This window comes from Hordeum vulgare, chromosome 6H (genome assembly GCF_904849725.1).
Source record: "Hordeum vulgare subsp. vulgare chromosome 6H, MorexV3_pseudomolecules_assembly, whole genome shotgun sequence".
Classification (NCBI taxonomy): Eukaryota; Viridiplantae; Streptophyta; class Magnoliopsida; order Poales; family Poaceae; genus Hordeum; species Hordeum vulgare.
Window position 1 is genome coordinate 170,525,709 of NC_058523.1, and position 16,573 is coordinate 170,542,281.

The window sequence follows — 16,573 nt, forward strand, 5'->3', positions numbered from 1 at the left end:
GGCAGCAACCATGACACTCTTGTACACAAGACTAGTAGGTATTTCTTCACCATTCCGCCCCCTTGGGCCCTACTTCAGCTAACTCTGTCATCTCAAGACATGTATAATGGGTATTCTTCATGGCCCATGGCTCCCTTGCTCATTCCTGACAAGCACACACCTTCCAAGCATGTATCCGGTGCCAATCTCTTTTCAGTTATTCAGCTAAGACACCCATGTCTTCGGCACATGTACTACTTCAGGCCATAAAGCTTGGAAAACATCCTTCGTCGACTTCCTCGCACTCTCGTGCTCCCTGGATAGATGAGCCACCATGTCTTCGAGCACTGGACCTTTGGGATCAGGGGGAGGCCTGACAAAGAAGCTACCAAAGGAAAAAAAGAAGTTAGTCTGCTAATCACTTCGGCTAAATCTAAGAAGAGATTTCTGAAAGTCACACCTTACCAAAAATCATATCATCCGTTAGACGATTCTTCAAATTGGTAGCAGCCATTTGAGCTTTAAATCTCTCAATATCCTTACCTTGTCGGGTGTTCTCAGCCCTTAGCACATGTTGGTGGCTTTGCGACTCCGTGTAAAACAAATCCTCACAGGGCCTCCTTAAGATCTCTTTCAAGATGACCTAGGGCTTCTGCTGCTACATAGAACTATGTTGTTGAGACAACTCCTAAAAACCCAGTGGCGCTAATAATATATGTCGGACAAGCACTTATCGTGCTCCTCCCTAGTGAACTTCTTCAACTAGTCCACCTGGCCAAGGTAACATCTAGTCTGAACTTCGTTTGTGAGAGCACCTCGGTCATTTGACCATTCTCTGCCCAAGCCTCCTTTCAAGGAGGGCATGCACCATTAGATATTCAAGACTTGCTACGGCCACATTTCACCCATACCAAGCCTTAGGGGCTACTACTATACTTGGTACTCTTGTTTGCCTTCAAGGAAATAAAGAAATACATGAAAAACTTCAAGGAACATGAACTTGGGTAAAGCCTCACCTACAAACCTTGTGACGAGACATCCAGTGATTGATCAAAAGCACCTCAGGTCACTCCAAGGTATGCGTACACCGCACTAAGGGCATTGAACTCCTTATCCAAGAAGGCGGGATTCCTTAAGGAAGACTTCCATCCCCGATAATTCACAGTGCATTGGATCTCGAAAGGAGTACACAAACTGGTCGATATGTCCGCGGGCTAGGGAACCTCGAGAGTGGCTCCCTCAGTACGGTGTGCCTATGCTTCCTTACGAGAAGTCGTCGTTCCTTCGGCCCCCATTGTCACCTCTCTCGAAGAAGGTGAGGGTTGCCTGCGAATAATCAAAGGGGTCAGGGCTTGACATGGTACCCTTAATACATGGCGTAATAAAAAAAAGGGGTTAGCTCGTACAGGAGGGCACCCTTTCCCGTGTCTCCATAACATGGGCTTGTGCGTCTTGCACATATCGCGGCGACCTCCCTTGTGGATCCGCCTCTGTGCGTGGACATATGGAACGTTGTCCCTTTGGCACAGGAGTCACGCAGCTAGGGCTAGAGGGCAAGTAGCTCACTTTCTATTAGAGGAGGGAGGTATTACAGATGAAGATGGCCTCATGCCAAGAACGTAGGGGCAATGCCCACCCTTTAGCCATCAAGGCTCTCCAAGAAAAATTTCCTCCCTTCATAAATGAGGGCTAGATCCTCATTTTCATTGAAGAGGGAATCTTCAACTCGATAGTACGACTCCGGCTTGGGTGTTGGGCCGCTTATGGTTTCAGCCCAATGCCTCCACATCTGTTCAAAAACCAAGGCATGGTTGGTTAGATAAAATATCAAATACTTCGAATGTACAAGGGAAATTTAGAGACTTAATATGTCAGCAGGATTATAGTTGGACAACCCATCTTGAAATAGTTGTTTGGCAAAGTCCTTCATTGTCCCCTGATAAATGTTGGCCAATAATGATCCAAAGGCTTCTTGGTCAAAGAAGTCCTCTTGGATTGTTCATGATGTGCCGCCGGTCACGTTGAACTCACACAATAGACGAGGGTGCTACCGAAGTGGTTGGACTCTTCGGTATATTACTATGGCTATTATGTCTATTATAGTAAGGATGATGCTTGTGAGTTGCTTTACCCATGGTGCTTTCCACCTTAGAGAAGCCCTACCGCCTCCAGCTATAATGCCTCTTCGGGGATTCCATGGAAAATGATGGGAGACCTAGCCGAACTAGGTCGAAGAGAGGGACATCGTATATATAGAACCACTCGGTTGGCCAGATTTCAGGGTCCTCGTGATGTGTGCCCGATGGGTACTCGGTCCCTCAATTTGGTAGACTTTGACTGCCCCTGCTTCATACAACTTCTCGACAGGAGATCAAGGCATAACACACAAGTACTTTCTCCATAGCGGGAAGTGTGCCTCGCATCTGAGCTACATATCGCAAAGGGCAGTAAAACCCTGCAATGTGTAACACCGAATTGGGGGTGAGGTGGTGAAGCTCCAGCTCGTAGAATTCCAACAGGCCTTGGAAGAAGGAGTGAATGGGAAACCCTAAGCCACACAATAAGGAAGAAAAAAAAGCATACCCTTTCACCCTCTTGAGGAGAACGGTGATTCTCTGTGTGCACTTGTCCGCTCATAGATGACAACCGGAGCGGTTCCCTGTCATGTGTGAGTCTGGAGAATACCCCTTCTTGGCCAAGCACTCTAGTCGAAGACATGATACGACACAATTGCCCAAGTCACCTATGACAAGACCATGAGGGTGCCTCGAAGAATCAGTGTCACTTTCCATGAAGAACTCTCAAGGATGGAGAGGGAGAGCATCCGCTCGATTTTCTTGGAGAAGAGGGAGTCAGAGATGTGTGGTAAATTTGCATGTCTAGCTTGACAATAAAAGGGGAAAGAGGTCAATGCTTTGACGTTTCACCATAAACGGTCCAATTCCTAATAAAAAAGTGGTTACGAAGGTGAGTAGTTAGATGCCACGTGTGACGGGATCGGGCTCGCCAGGCAAAAATCGCTAAGCTAGCCGAAGTCTTTCTGAAGCTGAGGACTGGCATGATCAAGGGAACTCGCCTATCGAGCTGAAGACTGCGGGTACCGAAGATTGAGAACATGAACCTCGGCGTCAAAGACCATTTCAGGGGCTACTGGCTATGTCCTGCACTAGGGGGGCCAAACCTAGCCGGCCCAAATTCGTCGGACTGGTATGAGGGCTTTCCTCCTTCTCAAGATGGACTACGGTGGTAGCACGAGGAAGCGTGATCGAGGTTGTGCTTGCCGAAGGCATGTCGTGTACTCCAAGACTTGTCCGACCGCCTCTATGCTAAGATACCGACCTTGTAACCCGAGATACCATGCCTCGAATGTATATAAGCCGAAGGGTTTAGCCTGTAGTGGGGATCATCACAACATTACTCACCTAGATTTAGGGATTAGACCACAACATACGATCTCAAGGTAGATCAACTGTGTACTCGATACTTCATCATTAATGTAAACAAGAGCAGGACATAGAGTTTTACCTCCATCAAGAGGGCCCAAACCTGGGTAAGCATCGCCTCCCATATTCCTGTTACCATATGTCTGAGATCCATAGCTCGGGATCCCCTACCCCGAGGTCTGTTGGTTTTCACACCTACAAGGAGCTTCACCTGTAATAAGCCTAGAAAACAACGGTGATCTTGATAGAACATTGAATTCATTGTGAGAGCCAGCCATACGAAATAATAAATGACATATCCAGAGATCATGGAATGCAATTGCCTCAAGAATGATCGTTGGATTGTTGGTGTGACCTTTGTACTGACCCTTCCACCCTGCAGGACAATTCTTCCATATCTACTGCATAGAGTCAAGTGATCCAGGCATCCCTGGCCATCATGTTGCTTCATTCTAAGCTATCAACCTCTAGATGTCTTCCTCGGTTGGTACTCTCAAGTAAACCAGGCCAAAGACAGTGATCACTTCTTTAGTGAACCTTCGAACAACCTCCAAGATTGTGTCTTGACCAATGCGGACATATTCATCAATTACATCGGCCTAACACCCATATGCCAACACTCGAAAAAACTTCACTTCATGAGACGGCTTGCACTTATCTCTCCACATGCATTTCTTTGTAGCATGAACCAGTCATCATATCTCTCAATGGCTTTTACATTTGGTCAGAAAAAGACTTGTGTGCATACGAAAGCGTCAGCAAAATTACTTCTCTGGATAGTTTGTATTTGGGGCAAAGTAGTATCTCATGATCTTGGCATGACCCTCCGCCCAACCATGGTCAATGTATATGCGGCAAAACTGTGATCCTCTCCTCGGTCACCGAACATCATCATTGAAAGTCATGCCTCAAATGGTTTCAAAGTAATCATTGTCTTCTTTCTCTTCGAATGACGACGAGTCCTCCAAGGCCATCTCCCTCAACCTCTTCATCTACAATGAAAATGGCTAGGTTCAATCCAAATGGCTCGGTTCACAAAGGAACGAACAAAAAAACTCACCTAGCCAATTCGTCGAACACTTGCGGTGTGGTGGAGGTGCATTGGTCGGTCGGTGTTGTTGAGATCAAACAGGCCGGTGGCAACGAGTGACCTGCAGCGGTGTCAAGAAAGGTTAGATGCAACGTCAACAAAAAAAGAAGAAGCAACAAAGCAATTCAATGGATCAACAATGGCCTTGCCGGTGGTGTTTGACCTTGATTTCGGTGATGGCGACAGGGGACGAAGGGGCTCGAAGTCGGGTAGAAGGGCAGCGGGAGGAAATGTGGGCAACGACATAGTGGCAGGGCTAACGGGCGATGATAGGGAGTTGCACTAGAAAAATTTTAGGGGTGGGGGCCTCACGATGGAGAGGCGCGGTTCTTAGTCAAGCGCCGAGCGATGGAGTCTAACATTTACTCCCTTACGGCGGACAAGGGATCGACTAGGTGCCCGCTAGAGGAGTAAAACAAAAACAATTGCTCCTCTAACCCATTATAAGGGATTGGTTAGAGATGGCCTAAGTACTACATGTGCTTCTGTTTTACTTAGCGTATTAGATTAGTGCTAAGTCAAACATGGAAAAAAAGTGGGTAGCAATGTGACAAGGGTGGTGTTTTTTGATGAAAATGGTTGCCAACCATGTTGTAGAATTGATTGAAAACATCCATAATGCCTTGCTTGATTATCTACCAGCACGATCTAACAAAATTCTGTGAGAAACCATCAGGACCTAGAGACTTTTTTGCCTGAGAAGCAATGATAATAGCCCAAACTTCAGCTTCTAAAAAAGGTTTTACCATGCCCAAATTCTAATCTAACGATAGACGCAATTCGTCCTAGTTGACCGTGCATGGCATGGTGGGCCTCATGCCTAGTAGGCTGAAAAATTGCTCATACAAAAGTTTTGCCTTGTCATAGCGAGTTGCCTCGGTACATCATGGCATCGTGAAGAAGTGAATGAAATTCTGTCTCTGTCGTGAGCAGACCTTAGCGTCAAAGAATCTTGTGCTGCTGTCGCTGACCTTTAACCAAAGCACCCTTCAGGATTGCCTCCTCCTTGTGCGCTCGATCGCGGCTAACCCCAGGACACAGAATGTCAATTGCTTGCATATCTAAACCCCCTCTCGCATCATGCTTCTCTTTTCCTAGGACACGCCAAGCCATAAGATCACTTTGTTTACTTGGTGGAATTTCATCTTGTCCCCTCCAAACATGCCCTTGATCCACATCACTAGAACCTTTCCATGCGCCCAATCTTTTCCTTAAGCCTCACAATCGAGCTGTCATGGTTAATTGACCTGGGCATTTTGATAGTGACCTAAAAACACTGAAAGTTGATCTAGAAGCCCTATAAATGGAAGGGGGCTTGTCTAAATGATTTCGCAACACTTCTGGGCATCAGTGTGTAATGATCTGAGAAGGAAGTCGATGCCGCCATCTACATGTAGGAGGGGAAGAGCAACTCCCAATCTGTATTGCAGAAAAACTTGTCGATGATGCAGAACATTGGTTGATCACGCTCGCTACTCCAGGTGAACCTCCTATTGTTAGACATGATCTCCATAAGCCTGACGAAGTTTATGGTATTTCTAAATCTACCCGTGATCCACCTATTCAAATTAATATTGCTCTTATAGTTCGCTTGGTAGATGATGTAAAGTCCCCACATAGCTTAACCCTAGAAATTATCAAAAAAATCCCAATTCATGGTGATAACCCACAAGTATAGGGGATTACAATAGTCTTCGCGGGTAGTATTACACCCTGATTTATTGGTTCGACACAAGGGGAGACAAAGAATATTTATTGCTCTTAGCAGCTCAGTTGTCAATTCAACCACACCTAGGATATCTCTCTGCAGCAAAAATTAGTAGCACACCAAAATAGTAGTAGTAACAATAACAACATCAGTTTTGTAGTGATTGCAACATTAGTAGAAGCAATAGTAAATTAGCTAGATTTAGTGTATGAAAAGCGTAGGCACATGGATCTGTGATGGATAATAATTTGGATGACATCAATCACGTAACAGTTACACACTACAACGGCACAGAACTAACTCCAATTCATCAATGTAATGTAGGCATGTATTCCTTATATAGTCATACGTGCTTGCCATAAGAACTTCCATGACATCTTTTGTCCTACCCTCCAATGGCAATGGGTTCCATAAGGAAATATAAGGGATATTAAGTCCTCCTTTTAATAGAGAACCGGAACAAAGCATTAACACACGGTGAAAACATGAACTCCTCAAACTACGACAATCCCCGGAAATAATCCCAATTATTGTTAACTTGGGTATGTTGATCATGAGAATTAATAGGTGCATACAACTTGCAATGTAGGATCCAAATCAATCTCATATTCATAAAAACATAATAGGTTCGGATCTTAAATCATGGCACTCGGGCCCTAGTGACAAGTATTAAGCATAGCAAAGTCATAGCAACATCAATCTCAGAATATAGTGGATACTAGGGATCAAGCCCTATCAAAATAACTCGATTACATGATCAATCTCATCCAATCCCATCACGATCGAGAAAGCCTATAAAATAATTACTCACTCCCCATGGTGAGCATCATGATGGTGTTGATGGAGACAGGTTGATGATAACGACAACGACAAATACCCCTCTTTGCAGCCCAAACAAACTCCAGATCAACCCTCTTGAGGAAGAACATGAGGTGGTGGTGGCTTCGTCTCATGGAACGCGATTGAAACTTCTCTCCTATTTTTTTCTATGTAATTGTGAATTTATAGGACCAGAATTAGGTTCGGAGGAGCCATGAGGTGGCCCGAAGCCATCAGGGCGCTCCTAGGGGGTGGGCGCACCCTATTGTCTTGTCACCAATAGGTGGGCCCCTCTCGTGGGTCTTCACCCCAATAGTTCTTATATTTCCTAGAAAATATCCACAAAAAGTTTTCTCCGATTCCGAGAATTCTTTATTTCGGCACAAAAACAACACCATGGCAGTTCCGCTAAAAAGTGTGTCAGTCCTGGGTTAGTTTCATTCAAATCGTGCAAATTAGAGTCAGAAACAAGAGCAAAAGTGTTTGGAAAAGTAGATATGTTTGAGGCATATCAACCCCCCAAGCTTAACTCATTGTTTGTCCTCAAGCAATTGAGTTGATAAACTGGAAGTGATACAGAAAACTTCTACAAATCTTTCGGTCTTCTTGCCATATATATGCTTAGCTTGTGTTTAGATTTTCAGCATAAATCATAAATAACCATATCTATAATAACAATTAAACATCATATTCCCTCATGGCAATAACATAACCAACTAGCGCGTAATAATAAAATATCTCAAATGCCAACTATTTTTCAAAACAACCATGATATAATATGATGATATGGTATCTCTCTAGCCTTTTATGAGACCACAAAACATAAAGGCACGGGACCTTTGAGATTCAGCAGGGACTAAACATTGTAATTCAGCGCAAAAAAGATACATTCATGCTCACATCCATCATTAACTATCCTCAGTGCATAAGAATGACAATAGTGCTCCCACGCCTGGTGCTTTTAGTAAGAAGATGATGACACAAATAAAATAAAATAACATGAAAGTAAATATAATGGCCCTTCACACACTGAAGCATTGATTTGCAAAGCTGCCAGAGTTCAAGGTTTAAAACTAGATGAAATTGTAGTTTTGGGTGTGTGACTTTCCTTTCAACGTCACAAACACATTATTAGCGGTTCCCAAGCGGAAATATAAAGTTTACTTCCATCCACCATTCATACACAAGCCATGGCTAACCGAATCCTCAGGTGCCCTCCAACATTTCAACTGTCTTGGGAGTTTTTTAATTATATTTGATTATACAAGACGAGGCATCCTTTTTACCAGCCTCTCTCATGTAATGACACGTCGATGAATGTCCGTCTTGAGAATAACCAGCTTATAATGGAAGATATCAATCGCCCCATCGCTCCATGAGTTGTACTAGCACAAAAAACAGATGTTTGTTTGAATGTTTAGAGGTGGCACATGCAAAGTTACATGGAACGACAGGGTAATACCGCATATAGGTACGTATGGTGGACTCATTCGAGAGAAGTTGGCTTTAGGAATTTGGATGTACAAGTATTATTCGTGCTTAGTATAGGTGAAGGCTAGCAATAGATTGAGAAGCAACCAGCTAAAGATCAAAAATGTTCATAATCATGCATTGGGAATAATTAACATTGAACATTAGCATGATTAGGATACGAACACTCTGAATTTAAATATCATGAAGGTTGCATCAGTTCTGAATCAACTACAAGTTTGCACATGGGCCAAGTCAAGCTGCTCGAATTACTCAGAGGGAAATACCATACTACCATACCACATAATAACCATTTTAATGCATGTTTACTGATAAGATAAATATTATCCACTCCTAGCTATATAAGCATGACATGAGCATCTATAATCTCTAATTGTCATATAAACATGTTTACTCATAATATGCTGAATTAAGATCGAACGAGATAAACATATTTACAAGAACGGAAAACAAGAAGAGTTCATACCAACTTCCTTTACCACGATCACTTCATCAAATATCGTCATTATTGCCTTTCACTTGCACGACCAAATGATGTGAAAATAATAATAGTGCAAGTGTGTCGTCGGCTAAGCTAGAATCTGTGAAATAGTTTGTACAAAGGAGAATACAAAGTAATATTGTATTGTCGGGACCCCGATCCTAAGTCATAGGAATCCAACCGGTAACACATCGCATCTCTTTGGGGTCTCACGCACGGTTATCCCCACGGCTGCAGCCTTACCTTAGCCGGGACCGTTTGCGCCTTTTGACTCGCGTGTGCAATTGTGTTGCTAGCAATCCAGTGACAGAGCACCCGGATCGACATGTCTAGTCATAAACCAAAGCAGTAGTTCCGCACAGGGACATGCATACATGACCCAGCAAAGCAGGTGTCGGTCACCAGCGAATGTAGACGAGTCGTAGCAAGCTATAGGGACTCCATTACATAGCGTGACATTTCCCCAAAGGGGACAGACACAACAGCTAAGAAGGACACATGCCGGTCAACCAATGTGTCCGGAGCAGTAGAGAACTACCATGGCTCGTTGGATCATAAAGGGGCATTTCCCTGTAAGGAATGCTACTAAAGCCTACAGCTAGGTAATCGAACCCCATACATATCAAGTACAACACACGTACGCATGGCATACCGATATGTATAGATACATCGATCGCATCACAACATAACCATAAAGATACAAGCTTTATTTAAAAGGCTCGGAAGATCCTCACACATAATATAACACAGTAGGGGTCTCACAACCCATCATAACAGTCATTCAAGTTACAAGCCAGCGGAAGTAGATAAACTGTCTGAGTACAGACAGATGAAACTAGAAGGCACATGGCCTGACTATACTACAGACCCACCCTAGGGCCAGTTCGTAACTGGGATACCAGCTACTCGTCGTCGTCGATGTCTAGGAAGAACCCTCCATTAGGGTCATTAACAACCTCTGCAACAAATATTAAGCAAACATGAGTACAAGAGTACTCAGTAAGACTTTAGGATAACTATCTACTCATGCAATGTATTAAAAAGGAGTTGTGCGGTTTCATGCGGAAAGCCAGCATTTGACTCGTGGCTAGACAACTTGCATTTTAAAAATAATTTTTGACAACTTGATTTCTCGCACACGAGTCCACTAACACCACAACAATATTCCATCGTGGAGTCATTCCGTCTCTATATGGAAATGCCGTCCACGACACTCACGCTTATCTTGACAATTTTATGAGTAGCCATTAAAGTTATCTATGAACAACATATGTCTCCAAGTAGTCCATATCCGTGGACGCGGCTATTCGAATGGATCATAACCCTGCAGGGGTGTACTTCCTCACACACGCTCTCGCCACTTATCGCCATGTGCACGTCATGCACCTCGGCAACCTTCAAGCGGAAGCCCAGCGGGGGAGTCGACCACGACCATTAACCATGCTAATACTTAGTCCAGGTCTATCGCATTTCTGAGGGTAACCCGCACGGAAGTGCGGCCGAGGTTTCCGCCACGGCCCCAAACGATGTGCGTAGGGTTCCCAAGCCCACCATCCGTGTGCCACTTGGTAAACCGTGCCACTGCCTACCGCATCACAGCCCACCTCTTAGGTCAGCGCTATGCACGGCCTCCAGCATGACTATAAACACCAGAAACTACTTGCAACTCCTGGACCGAGTACTAAGCGATTAATAAGTCGAGAGGGTCAATTAAGTATCCCAATGTGTGGTAGTATCTAGTCTTGGATTACATACACGGAACTCGGTTCTTAAGGACGGTTCCAATGAAACAACCCGCCATGTACTCCTACATAGCCTTTCACCGGTACCTTTACCAAATCAGGTTCAACACACAACCTTTACTTACTGAACACATTCTCACAATTCTGTTCATCACCTAGATGACAGACCATACACAACTCTAAGCATAGCATGCATAGCAGGATAAGGCACATCATGGCTCAAGCATCTACCAGGTATGCTAGGTTGCAAGGTTCAGCTATTTACTGTGACAAAGACAGGTCATGCAAAGGAAGTGGGTTCAACTAACGTGGCAAAAGCATTTGATGCATTTGATCCTAATGCAATAAGTAAGTGCAGGAGCAAGAACATGGGATTTATCGGGATGATCAAAATGGTTGCTTGCCTTGTTGCTCAGAGGAGGGACAATATCCGTCAGTCGGATATTCAGTGGAATCCGGAGGAGCGGAGCCTACCGATAGAAATGACATCAATCAATAACAATCATATGCAACAAAATGATGCATGAGCATGGCATGAAGATGCATGGTGGTATGCTAATGTAGCTATCATTTAATAAGTTTGAAGTTGATTTGAATCAGATTCAATTATCACTTTAAACGAGGTATTCTCGAATACCATTTTAATTGATTCGACCTGATGCTCAGATCAACTTGTTTTTAACATGCATGGGAATTATATGTTACATTGCTGGTTGTGATTGAGAAATGTTTGATCATAGCATTTGAAGTGGAATTCAAATAATTTTCCAATTCCAACTCCAAAGAATTTATTAAATTTAACCTATTCATTATTCTACATGTTTGGTCGAGTAACATTTTCAAACATGTTTGAAAATGACATATTCAGATTCCTTGGATTTTTCTGATACTTCTTCATATATAAATTATTTTCATTGGAGTTACAGATTAATTTCTATGATTTTTAGAATTTTTGGGCATTTTCTGGAATTCTTTTAAATCAGAAAAACTACTTATTGTGTTAGGCTCACGTCAGCATGGCGTCAGCCGTCGGCTGACCTGGTCACGTCAAACCCGACAGGGGGGACCCACTGGTCAGCCTCACAGGAATAATCCTGCGCTGACCAGCCCTGGATTGCGTTTGACTTGTGCCTGGGCCCACTGGTCAGTGACTAATTAGCGTTTAAATGGGTGGATTAGCGGGGCCACGTCAGATCCTGCCGAAACTGACCGGCGGCAACCAGATCCGCGGCGGAGCTCTGCCGGAGAGTCGCTGGAGTTAGCTGTAGTGCTCGGGATCGAGGGCCGAGAGCACTGGGAGGATCCCCAGGCTCGGCCTTATCCAGTACTAGCCTCAGGGGAGACTGGGGAGGACCGGAGGTCACCGGTGATGAGCTCAGGCGACGGCCGGAGCTCGGGCTCGTCGGTCCAGAGGCTAGGGGGCACGAAACCGAGGGGAAGAAGAGGGGAAATAAGCGCAATCTCACGGGGAGTGCAGTGGAAGTCTTAGATGGCTCGGGGAGGCGCTGTGGGCGACGAATCCAACGAAGATCGCCGGCGGCCGAAGCTTGAAGACGACGGTGTCGTGGGTGTTGCAGGGCTCGGGGGGGTCTTATTCTTTGGCAGGGACGTCCAGCGTGTCGAGGTGGAGCGGATGGAGCACTCGAGGGGAAGAACTTGTGGCTAGAGGGCTCGGGCAGCTCGACCTCGAGCTCCTGTCAATGGCGGCAGTGGGGAACAGAGCAACCGAGAGGAGAGGGGAGGAATGGGTCGCGGGGATGGATAGGGTCGTGCTCGGGGAGGTTATCCTCGCCTTGCCAATGCACCGAGACGTCCAGGCAAGCAGGGAGCTGCGTGGAGGCGCCGGGCGTCGCGGCGGCCACATCCTGCTGCCTACTGGCGAGGAGGAAGACGAGAGGGGAGCTGGGCCTGGGCCAGGTAAGCGACAGGTAAATGTTTTGCATTTTTTTCTTGTTTTGCTTTCTGTTTTTATCCACTGATTTGGTTTGGTATTTATTTCAGCTCCAAAATAGTTTATAAAAATATTTTGAACACACCAGAATAATAGTTGTAAAATTTCCAACCATTCCTGAAGTTTGCAACATTTTTGAAACTTGAAAATATTTGAATTCAAATTTAAACTTGAATTCGGTAGCTTTTTCGAATTTAAATAAAGTGCCAAATGTGTTTTAAAAATAGTTCTCTTCCCTGATTATTTGTTTTCATGAATTATCACAAAAGTTGAACTTTTCTTGAGGCCATTTTGGGTTCATTGATTTGAACAAGTTTGGAATTTCTTTGAATTTGAGAAGTGGTTAGGGTTTGTTGAGTTTTGCTTCACCACTTGCTTTGATCTTGATGCAATTTTCTTGGATGCAATGCGGAGAAGATATGAGCACAATGCTATACTTTGGTTAGGGTTCCAGGGATGTGACATGTATCTTTTTCATTTCAACAATAATGAAGATGGAAGTCACTAAACATTTTAATTGTGGTCTTCTCTTTCAATGACTCGCCAAAAAGAAAATAAATTCGGAGAAACACGCTGAAACATTTTTAGAGTTTTTAGTTTTTCTGAAGGAAGCAAATAAACAAAAAAAATATAACGAGAAAAAGTTATTAGCACGGGAAAGCTCACAAAAAGCAAGATAATTTTTTTGGTTTTCTTTTAAGACTATAAACTAATTGAGAAAGAAAAACAAAAAGAAGTGAGAAGTATTTTTGGGTTTCCAAAGTTTTTCAAAGACATATGAAGAAGCAAAGAAAAATTAGAAAATAAAACTAAGCATGGATATACAATGAAAGATGATGACCACCGAGAATTCAAATCAAATATGTGAACATAAATGTAATGTCGATGAGAAATATGTACTCCCCCAAGCTTAGGCTTTTTCCTAGCTTGGTGATCACCATCCATAGTAACTAGGTGGTCCAGGAGGAAAATAGTTGGGCACGGGCGCTTGAGCATCCCAAGCCTGCGCTATGGCCTCCACCTCAGTCAACTCATTCCGGTGAGCAACTATATCTGATGGCATGACAACATATACATCCCTGGCATGATAATTAAACAAAGAAGGTGCAGGCAACAAAATAACATCGCGAGTCTGCTCGCTATATATCACGTTCAAACGAATGTGGTGTGGAGGCTCAGGTTCATCAATAAATTAGGATTCTAACATGGACTCGTGATCCAGATAAACCTTAGGTGACAAGTAAAAGGTGAGGCATATATTGATTTCAATGTGTTTTGCTAAACGAGTGGCATGAATACCACCATGGTTCTTTCCCCTGGTCCGATTACAATGCACGCAACATGCAACGATAGATGCTAAGGTGGATGTATCATCACCAAATAATGCATGACGCAAGATGGTGAGGGTGGGGGCACTGAGACCGCTACCTTGTGATACGTCTCTTGCATTAATAACCCACAGGTGTAGGGGATCGCAACATTTTTCAAGGGTAGAGTATTCAACCCAAATATGTTGGTTCACACAAGGGAAGCGAAAGAATATTCTCAAGTATTAGCAGCTGAGTTTTTCAGATTCAACCACACCTGAAAGATTAGTGTCTGCAACCAAAGTATCAGTAACAAAGTAGTATGATAGCAACGATGCCAGAAACGATCTGTTGACGGCAGACTATTCCTAACTGTTGTATCAATGGCGCCAGTAGGTTGCCCGTGGATGGGAAATATTCTTCCCCGGCAACGGTGTCGGAAAAGGTCTTGCAACAAGTAACATCGAAGTAGCAAGGAACAGCAGCAGCAGTAGCAGCAGAGTAACAACAGTAGCAGCAAAGTGGTCCAGTCCCTTTTGTACCAAGGGACAAGCCTAGACAAAGTAACGTAGCGAGGACCAGTAGTAAAAGATTCATAGGCAGTGGATCGGTGATGGATGAGTATGATGGAGGTGATTCATCATGTAATAGCTATAACACAGACAGATGTGTAACTAGCTCCCGTTCGTCAATCTAATGTAGGCATGTATTCCGTATGTAGTCAGACGTGCTTAGGGAAAAGAACTTGCATGACATCTATTGTCCATCCCTCCCGTGGCAACGGGGTCCTAATGGAAACTACGGGATATTAAGGTTCTCCTTTTAATAAAGAACCGGACCAACGCATTAACACGTGGTGAATACATGAACTCCTCATACTATGGTCATCTCCGGGAGTGGTTCCGGCTATTGTCACTCCGGGGTTGCCGGGTCATAACACATAGTAGGTGACTACAACTTGCAAGATAGGATCTAAAACACACGTATATTGGCGACAACATAATAGGTTCAGATCTGAAATCATGGCACTCGGGCCCTAGTGACAAGCATTAAGCATAGCCAAATAGTAGCAACATCAATCTAGAACATAGTGGATAGTAGGGATCAATCCCGATCAAAAACTAACTCGATTACATGATAGATCTCCTCCAACTCATCACCGTCCAGCAAGCCTACGATGAGATTACTTACGAACGATGAAGAGCATCATGGAATTGTCGATGGAGAAAGGTTGTTGATGACGATGGCGACGATTTCCCCTCTCCGGAGCCCGAAACGGACTCCAGATCTGACCTCCAGATGAAGAACAAGATGTGGCGGCGCCTCCGTATCGCAAAACGCGATGAAACCTTCTCTCTGATTTTTTCCCGGGCGACACGGAAGATATAGAGCTGAGTTTGGGGGCGGTGGTGCCATGTGAGCCCCACAAGCCCTCACGGTGCGGCAATAGGGGGTGGCCGTGGCCTGTGGGCTTGTGGACCACTCGCACGCCCCCTCCGGTGGATCTTTGCGCACGTATTTTTCTTTTATTCCAGAAAAAATCTGTGTAAATTTTCGGGACATTCCGAGAACTTTTATTTTTGCACAAAAACAACACCATGGCAATTATGCTGAAAACAGCGTCAGTCCGGGTTAGTTCCAATCAATCATGCAAATTAGTGTCCAAAACAAGTGCAAAAGAGTTCGGAAAAGTAGATACAACGGACACGTATCAACTCCCCCAAGCTTAAAGCCTTGCTTGTCCTCAAGCAATTTAGTTGACAAACTGAAAGAGACAAAAGAAAAACTTTGACGAACTCTGTTTGATCTTGTTGTTGCAACTATGTCTAACTCATAACCAGAATTTCATCAAGATCACAAGCAAACCACATAAGCAAATGACATCTAGGTCTCACGGTAAACTCATATCAATGGCATAATCAACTAGCAAGCAAATAATACTAAGTCTCAAATGTCAACACTTCAATCAAAACAACATGAAGCAGTACGAATAGATGGTATCTCGCTAGCTCTTTCTGAGACCGCAAAACATAAATGAAGAACACCTTCAAATACCTAGGGCTGACTAAACATTGTAATTCAAGATAATGAAGATCTAGTCATAGTCATACTCAACACAGTTAAAAGCAAAGCATAAGAATGACACAGGTGCTCTCTAATTGGTGCTTTTATAAGAGGAGGATGACTCAACAGGAACATAAATAGAAAGGCCCTTCGCAGAGGGAAGCGTTGATTTGCAGAGGTGCCAGAGCTCAGCTTTGAAAATAGAGATAATAATTTTGGGTGGCATGCTTTTCATTGTCAATGCAATGACTAAGAGTTCTCAACATCTTTCAAGCTACACAGGCTATAGGTGGTTCCCAAATAGAAAAGTAAAGTTTTGACTCCCCCACCACCAATCAATCACACTCCACGGCTAGTCGAATCCTTGGGTACCGTCCATACCAACATCAATCCTGGGGGAGTTTTGTTTGCAATTATCTTTTCGATTTGAGCATGGAACTGGGAATTCTAATTACCGGCCCCTTTCTCGTGAATGATAGTGAATAAACACGTATCGAG